The sequence below is a fragment of the Sebastes fasciatus genome, chromosome 20 (genome assembly GCF_043250625.1).
Source record: "Sebastes fasciatus isolate fSebFas1 chromosome 20, fSebFas1.pri, whole genome shotgun sequence".
Taxonomy (NCBI): Eukaryota; Metazoa; Chordata; class Actinopteri; order Perciformes; family Sebastidae; genus Sebastes; species Sebastes fasciatus.
In genome coordinates this window covers 14474108-14482730 of record NC_133814.1, presented here as the reverse complement: position 1 = coordinate 14482730, position 8623 = coordinate 14474108, and the positions used below count along the sequence as shown (strand labels likewise).

The 8623-nt window shown below is 37.5% G+C and overlaps 1 protein-coding gene across 6 annotated transcripts in view; it reads left to right on the top strand.

The window, feature by feature from the left end:
• LOC141758058 (MAGUK p55 subfamily member 3-like) overlaps positions 1-8623 on the top strand; it is a 25137-nt gene continuing 16514 nt past the window's right edge. For all 6 annotated transcript variants that reach the window (XR_012591809.1, XR_012591810.1, XR_012591807.1 and 3 more), the window contains exon 1: positions 1-140. The gene's annotated coding sequence lies outside the window, so the exon portion shown is untranslated. The remainder of the gene's footprint in view (positions 141-8623) is intronic.

Here is an 8623-nt window from a genome sequence, read left to right as displayed (position 1 = left end):
ATTGGGAGAGAGACTGTATGGAGCAGGGAATTAAAACCTATCGGCTGAAGACGGAGTGAAATACTGAGAGAAATACAGAAAAGAAAGAACAAAAAACACACACTCTGTGTTACAAACACGCAGCCTGGAGCCTGAACAAGGTAAGGAGGCTTTCTAATGTGCAGTGACTGAACTCTGTGCAGCTTTCTCACTGTTCCTGTGTGTGTTTGACAAAGAGAAATTAATATCTCTAGGGGACACTGTCAGGTAGTCTTAATTTGCACAAAATTAGCTTAAGCAAAATGCAAAACCTCATTCTGTTTTTGCTTTATTTATGCTTTTAATTAATTTCCAAACAGTAAAACCATGTGGACCTGAACGTGCTGCATGCTAATGAGGGGAGTGCTTCACCTGTGCTTGATTGCAAACTCCCAACAGTGGTGGAAGAGGTTATTGCATGTGGTCATGCATGATCATAGACTACTACATAAGCTAATTAAACGACTAAAAATTATAAATTAAAAGGGGGGAACCAGTTCTTGGTTGACAGGACAGACCTTTAGCTGCAGGACAGGTCAGGTGTTTCATGTTTTATGACTTCTTCTTTGGTGTGCAGGAGAGCCAGAGAGATTCAATGGTTTATGCTCAGAGGGTTTAGTAAACAAAGACTCAAGAATAAAATGTGCACCAGTGTACTTAAATATAATCAAAGGTCAACCAGAAGTCTTAGGTCTAGGAGCTTCCTTTTATGATTATTTTGCCTTGATTTGGGTTAAAACATGGTGTTTTTTTGTTTTTTTTTAATTACTCAAACCCATTAAACCTGCAGTAGGCAGATTGTTTTTGGCATAATTGGGCAAAAATTCCATAATAACGTTTCAGCATATTGTAATTCAAGTGCTCTGAGAGAAAACTAGACTTCTGCACCTCATGGCTCTGTTTGCAGGCTTTAACAAATCATGTAACGGGAGACTTTGGTCAATCACAGGTCATTTCAGAGAGAGAGCGTTCCTATTGGCTGTTCTCCGTCTGGTGGGCGGTGCTTGATATTTCTTCAACTGGTCTCAACATTGCTGCCGGGTCACAAACTTTCTCATTTTACAGCTAAACAGTACACTACAAAATGTTTCTGAAAACATTTGAGGCGAGAAATAGGCATTACAGTAACAGAATATTGATTCATATTTGATCAGCGCTGCCTAGTTTGACTGTTTGATCGAAGTTTGCGAGTGATTGACAGCTGCTCATAGACGGCAGGCGCCAACTCCGCTCTGATTGGTTGTTTTCCTCCGGTCTGTCAAATCTTGCAGATGCCATTAGGAGCACCAGAGGACACAGGCACATGATTGTCTTCAGATTACCTGTCTCATGCACTACTGTAAGGCTATAGTGACCGTTTTATAAAAATAACTTTTTAAAATCATATTTGCTCCATTTCTACCCACTGCAGCTTTTAAATGATCGAGAAGAGATCTTTGTTTACAGTCCCCTGTTACACCCTGTTTTTTCGTACATTTACACCTATCATTATAAGCTTAGTGGGAGTTGAACATCAGCCATCATTCTAAAAGCCTCTAAAGTTTGGCTCCCCACCAGCCAGATTGGCACTTTATCAACCATCATGTCAAAGCCTTCCTCTGCCCCTAAAACCCTATTTGGCTGTTAAAATACTGAAATGAGACACACAAAGGACAGGGAGCCAAATTCGTGATTCTTTATCCAGCGATGTCTCAGTGGGCGAGTTGAAGGTGCTCTGAAGTGATGTTCTTCTTTTAAGCCTCTTAAAAGCAGTCTGGCTCCTGAACTCCTCCGCACTACATTATATTTAATTTCAAGCATTTTTATACTAGCACAATTGAAATCTAAACTGAATCTCTCTCAAAGTAGCATAGAATAAAATTCCACACTATTTCAGCTGTTTACCGACTTTAGGATTAGAGCCGAAACTAAATAATAGGCAACTATTTATTTGTCTTTTTTCAAGCAGAAAAACTTGCAAACATTTTCTGATTCAAGCTTCTCAAATGAGACAATTTGCTGCTTTTCTTTGTCATATGTCATTTTAAACTTAATATATTTGAGTTTGGGACAAAAACAAGACGTCAACTTGGGCTCTGGGAAGTATTTTTTGACATTACATAGACTAAATGATCCTATTTGTGATGCAGACATATAGTACTTTTGTTTTTCCGAGGGATGCACCGATCCAAGTTTTTCAGTCCTGATACCGATAGCGATACCTGTGCTTTGGGTATTGGACACGATACCGAGTACCGATCCGATACCATAAACTGTATGCCTAACTGTGTGGAAGTGACTGGAGTAATTATTTTATGTGTAAGGCAACATCTGGCTTGACTTTAATATTCCTTTCCTAATTTTGTAAAACAAAATATAACAAATAATTACATCAATATAAATTGAATTGTTATTTATCATAAAAATAATAAATTGTACTCCAGCAACTTGGTAAAAAATCTTCCAAATTAACAGCAATTACAATTCAAGTGTAAACCTTTTAATGCAGAAACAAATTGGTCAAAACTTAAACAGGAATTAAAATTCCAGTATATAATGTGTATAGTATATAAACATAGAATTGAATAGATCAGCCCCATTGTCACTGATACCCGATCCAGCTATTTGAGTCAGTATCGGCCCGATATCCCATCCGGTATCGGTGCATCCCTAGTTTTTCCACTTTGTAAAGAGAATAGAAAGCATTATATAGCATTATATTTATATATATATATATATATATATATATATATATATATATATTTTTTTTTTTTTTTTTTTAATTTATTAATTTATTTATTTATTTATTTTTTAAATAACAATAAATCTTTTGTGCAGTTGATATAGATTATCTTAATACCCTTGCGAAATGTACAGCTGGCATATTTTCCCAAACGGATATTGGAGTGAAATCTGTCATATCCAGATATGTCAGATGAGCCATGTGGGTGACGTTATAGGTGGTGGATGGACTACACACACACACAGAGCGGTGGGCAGATGGCATCAGCAGTGTGCCGATGACCTCGCTCCTCTCTGTCTCCCTCTCGGGACCCGTCCAACAGCAAATGAGTCTGACAAACAGGTGGCGTTCGTGTTTTTGTGTGTGTGTGAGTAGAGAAGACAGCGACATAAGGTTAAGCTCTCCGAACACAATGTCAGTAAAATAAAGTACTACGTAGACTTGACTATAGATTGTACCAGTGCCTGGTTTAGTAGAAGGATGAATAATCTTATCACAAGTTTTGGTGACGATAAATGACATCGAGGGCAGAAGCAGAGAGACACTGGGACAACTAAGACAATCAGACAAAGCATTAAAGGGACAATCCGTGAGGATTTTACTGTCCGTCATAAGACGGTAGGAAGATGCATGTGAATCCCATGAAAGGAAAACATTAATATTAAAAATCAATGACGAACACAGAGCTGACAGCTGTACTTTATCACAATACTATTGAGCTTTTAGGAGGTGTTGTAGTAAACAAGATCTAGTGATTACTACAAGGTTAAAACTCTAAATAACAAAAAGTTTTCAGTTGAACATTAAATTGTTTTTATTAGGATGCAAGCAGACACCCTGCTTGTTGAAGTCTCCTTGAGCATCTATCTCAACCCCTACGTTAGATGATTGAGATGATTGAGATGATTGAACTCGCCAATTGGAGTCAACACATGATGAATAAATCATTTTTGAAACAATATTGTATTCCTGTTCATACTGTGAGTGAATGTCAAGATGACAGCAATGTCTTACAGCAAGGACAAGACTGATGTCTGTCAGTATTTTATTTTCTTGTCTAGAACTGTAGACAACAGAATTGAGCATCACAGTAAGGAAATAATACATCATGATCAAGATGTCGTTTTCCAATTACTTATTTTGTCTGAACAGTTAACAAGACTGCTCTGCAGCCATGCATTTCAGATATGTAGCAACAAAAACAGACAGTACTAGAAACTAAAGTCAAAACAAGACAAAAAAGAAGACAAGAAAACATAAATAATTTAAATAAATAAATAAATAAACCCACAACACCATAAGGAACACAAATCAGGAAAACATTAGCAACATGCACAAAAATTATGCATAAAATTTCTTTCCCTCTAATAACGCAAATCATCGCAATTCCAATATCAGTCAAAATAATCACAATGAGATATTTTTTCAAAATCGTGCAGCCCGATTTGCTAATTATTAGCACTAAACGCAAGGTACAGCTGAGGATAATGGCAACGTTGTAAGTTTTGCATGTATTTGGTCAAAAAACAAAGTAAGAAGGTCACCAAAATGATTTATCCTAAGGGGAACATGGGTGTCTGAACCACTGCTAGCGTGGCTAAAATCTCCAAAGGGATTCAGTTTAATGATATGAGATAAAGAAAAGCTGCATTATAATTCGATAAATTGCTTAAAATTAGTAACCAGTTATTAAAAGTGTTGTAGATATTTTTTTGTCAAACACAGCTAAACAATTATCCAAATAATTGTTTCATTTTCAAGTTCTTCTTGCAATAAATACAAGTGTATATAATCCATTTCTTATCTATTCATATTAGAGAAGGTAACTAAATGCTTTTCAGTACAGCCTCAGCTGCATCCTTGCTGCTATTCAGTGTCTCTGCTAATCTTCCAGTCCTTTCTAATCTGCTTCATTGTTTTCATTGAAATCCTCAGTGATGCACACACAGCCGCGAGCACTGCCGTCTTCAATCAAAGAGGCTAGATAATACCGCCATATGGCATGGTGGTAACCTTAAGTATTTAGACGATAGACTCAGTGAGAGAAAAAAACCCAGAAAGATGTCAGCTTTAAGCTCCTCTTGTAATTAGAGAGAGAGAGAGTCAGATGGAGGGAGGAAGAAGAGAGAGAAAGAAGGTCACAAACATGGGCACAAACATGGGCCAAGTGTGTCGGGAGGAAGAGCTGAATGAAAGCAGAAAACTGTTGTTACAACCGAGTTTTCTCAATGGAGGGGGGTTGTGCGGCGGCCAAGAGACGGCAAAATGAATTTTCTTTTTAAGACAAGGAAAATGTAGTTTAATTCAAACATTTAATGAAAATTCACCTCTAAATTTGGAAATAATAAAAGCTAGAGGACATTTCTTCCCTACAAAGGCAGCGAGCAGTAGGCTAATTACAGAAGCAGTGACGTTGAGAAAATATGGCTAAAGCAGATTTTATCCCTTTTTAGTCTGATTATTTTATCCCTACAAAAGATAGAGCCTGCACAATAATGTTCTTTCAGCCTTCTTGACCAATATAACTTGTTTGTTTGAGAGAATTATCTTTATTTCGACTATTTACAGCCCATATCCTACAAGAATTAAATGTATCTGTTTTGCTAGTTGCTGACAGAGAAAATAATAGACAAACATGAATACATATTTTAAATATATAGTTTATTTAGTTGGTTAACACCATGCAGGCCTGCCAGAATGCCTGAATTTCTCTCCTGATAATGTGCAGAATGGATTTTTTTAAAAGTGCTGTCGAGTGAGTGAACGAAGGGACGGACATGCTGATGGTGCATTAGACTGAATCAATCTCGGGTTATTATTATTGATGCCTGATTGAGGCTCACTCATGGGGAGAGGTCAAGGGTCATGTTATGCTCCAAGAGAGATCCTGCATGGACAACATGTCATTACAAGACACCAGTGATGCTGGTCTGTCAACTCGGTGTGTTTACTTGGGTGCAACGGTAAAACATGGAAGGTAAATTACAGTACATTAAAGGAATAGTTCAAACATTTATTTGCTTTGCTGGAAACGGGGGACATCTAGACTGGCTCTAGATTTTGGTGAGGAAAAACTGTCATGGCCATTTTCAAAGGGGTCCCTTGACCTCTGACCTCAAGATGTGTGAATGAAAATGGGTTCTATGGGTACCCACGAGTCTCCCCTTTACAGACATGCCCACTTTATGATAATCACATGCAGTTTATGGCAAGTCATAGTCAAGTCAGCACACTGACACACTGACAGCTGTTGTTGCCTGTTGGGCTGCAGTTTGCCATGTTATGATTTGATCATATTTTTATGCTAAATGCAGTACCTGTGAGGGTTTCTGGATCAATATTTGTCATTGTTTTGTGTTAAGTGATTTCCAATAATAAATATATACACACATTTGCATAAAGCAAGCATATTTGCCCACTCCCATGTTGATAAGAGTATTAAATACTTGACAAATCTCCCTTTAAGGTACATTTTGAACAGATAAAAAAAAACATGCGATTCATTTGCAATTAATTGTGATTAACTATAGACCAACATGCGATTAATCGCGATTAAATATTTTAATCAATTGGCAGCCCTAATCTTAATGCATATGAACCTGAAGCGTTAAAACAATGTTATGTTTTCGAGTATTTCTTGGCCTGGCGCAATTACTTCTTGGAGACCACAAAGTTTTCCAGGCCACAAAATGTTGTTTTAACATATAGGTATTTGTACAGATTAAATTATTGAGATATAATGTGTTTATGCTGATCTTTAGAGGGGCTGGTAGATGGACCAGCTGTTGGCTCTAGCTTCATATTTGACACCGTGTTATCAATCTTCTCATTTAAATATCGGCAAGAGAGAAAATAGCTTGCCTGCTTTTAAGCAGAAGAATGTTATCAGCTGCTGAATGAAGAGATGCAAATAGATGATTTACAGTATGTTCATCCTCCAGTAAGTTGTATGGAAGGCAATTTCTATCTCAAATGTTTGTAATGAGGCCATCAGTGTCCTCATGCTCCTGATGGACTACAGCAGCAACGTGTAACAGGTACTCAATTACAACGTGTAATAGCTCTTTTCAGAGCAGCTTAAAAAGCTTGTTTTTCATCACCACTCATCAGTCTAATGCACAATTGAATGCATTATATTTTAAACCTGGCTCCAAACTGGGCTTCAGGAACACTTTGTCACCCGCTAAATGAAGGTCTGTTTGTGCTGTCGCTGTTTTTCTAATTGTCACTTTGGCATGATGCCATCCTTCCCACTACAGTCAGTTTTATTCCAAAACTATAAATTTCGTTGGCAGCTGTTTTTCTGTTGTTTTCACCAGCCCACCAGGGGAAAATGTGACCATGAAGTGACAGAACATGACAAAGACTTAATGTAATCACTGTTTTGATAAAATTGTCAGAATATTTGACATAAGATGACAAGACAGAGTAGTAAAAAAAAAAACTCCTGTGTTGTATAGACAAAACCTCATTTGTCAACACAGAAAAATTCACAAAGCTGATAGATTCATTCATCTGTCTTAAACCGTAAATAAATTTGACAAAGGCTTGACAGCTTGCTACATTGCCAAACATGCTGATCAGGTGCTTCGAGCTTTTGTTCATGGACGTCAAGCGTGTGTTTGTGGTAATTGTAGATGTCTAACTGAGTCAGAAAACGCTGCAGGATTGTTTTGTAATTTCTATCTCAAAGGAAATGTTGCTTTCGGAGTGAAAAACACTTTCAGTTTGTTTTTCATAGACCGCCATGTCCTCTGTAGGTGGAGAACATATACTTTACAATACAAAAACACAGTGTTTACCTTTGGAAAGTCGGCTGTCAAGCTGTGCAGGAAATGTCTAGACATAGATATCATGTTTGTGGGAATAAGAAAGAACACCACTGAAGCATTACTGCGACCCTCTGACACAGTGAGCCAGCAGCTCCAGGAGCAGCTACAGGGTTAGAGCAGGTACGCAGCAGGTGAAGAATATACTGCTGTTTACTGCAGGGACTGTTAATTAAGAATCTAGATCGGTGTCTTCAACCTGCCAGCTGAGGAGGAAAATGTGCAACATCCAAAGAAAGGGGACATCCTCACTTTAATCTGTAAACTATAGTAACATAATATCAGCTTCCTTTTGATTAATAAATCTGAGAAGGCCTGCCAAAATGTGTTCCATCTTAGGAAATGATGCTTTAAAGTGATGCTGAAAACGGTGCATGATTTAAATTAAATCAAGGACAGTTCATAAAAAGATTGTTCATTTGTCAGAAGTCAATTGGGAATATTTTTAAAAGGCTAGCAAGGTAATGTTCCTTCTTTTATCTACCAATTTAGTGCAGCATTTACCCGTACAGTTCGGCTTTTATTAAAGCTTTTGGTATTCCGGTTAACAGACTTGTTTTGTCTATAAAATGTCCGAAAATAGTAAAAAAATGTCCATCAGTTTCCCAGAGCCCAAGAAGACAACTTAATGTTATCTGTTTTGTCCGACCATCAGTCTAAAAACAAAATATGTTTAATTTATGATGACGACTATAAGAAAGGCAGCAAATCCTCAAAATTTAGAAACTAAAACCAGAGAACGGTTCCTATGTTTAAAGGCAGGGTTGGTAAAGATTTTAATAAAATTTTTTGTTAAATTAGTTGAAATATTCACTACATCTCGACCGCAATCAATATGCTCTGACAAAAAGAGAGAAAAATCCAGTATCTGTGGATGTCGTAGGACTGTAATATACCCGTCCAATCATTTAATTTGGCCCGAATGTAAGGATTGGATGGACTACCTACCTGCCTGTCTGCCTGCGTGCACTCTGCTCGTGTACTAATTGCGCGTCACCGGAGTCTTCCACAAGCTGCTAGCTTGACAGCTGTGAGTGTTTGCCGTTCACGTTCA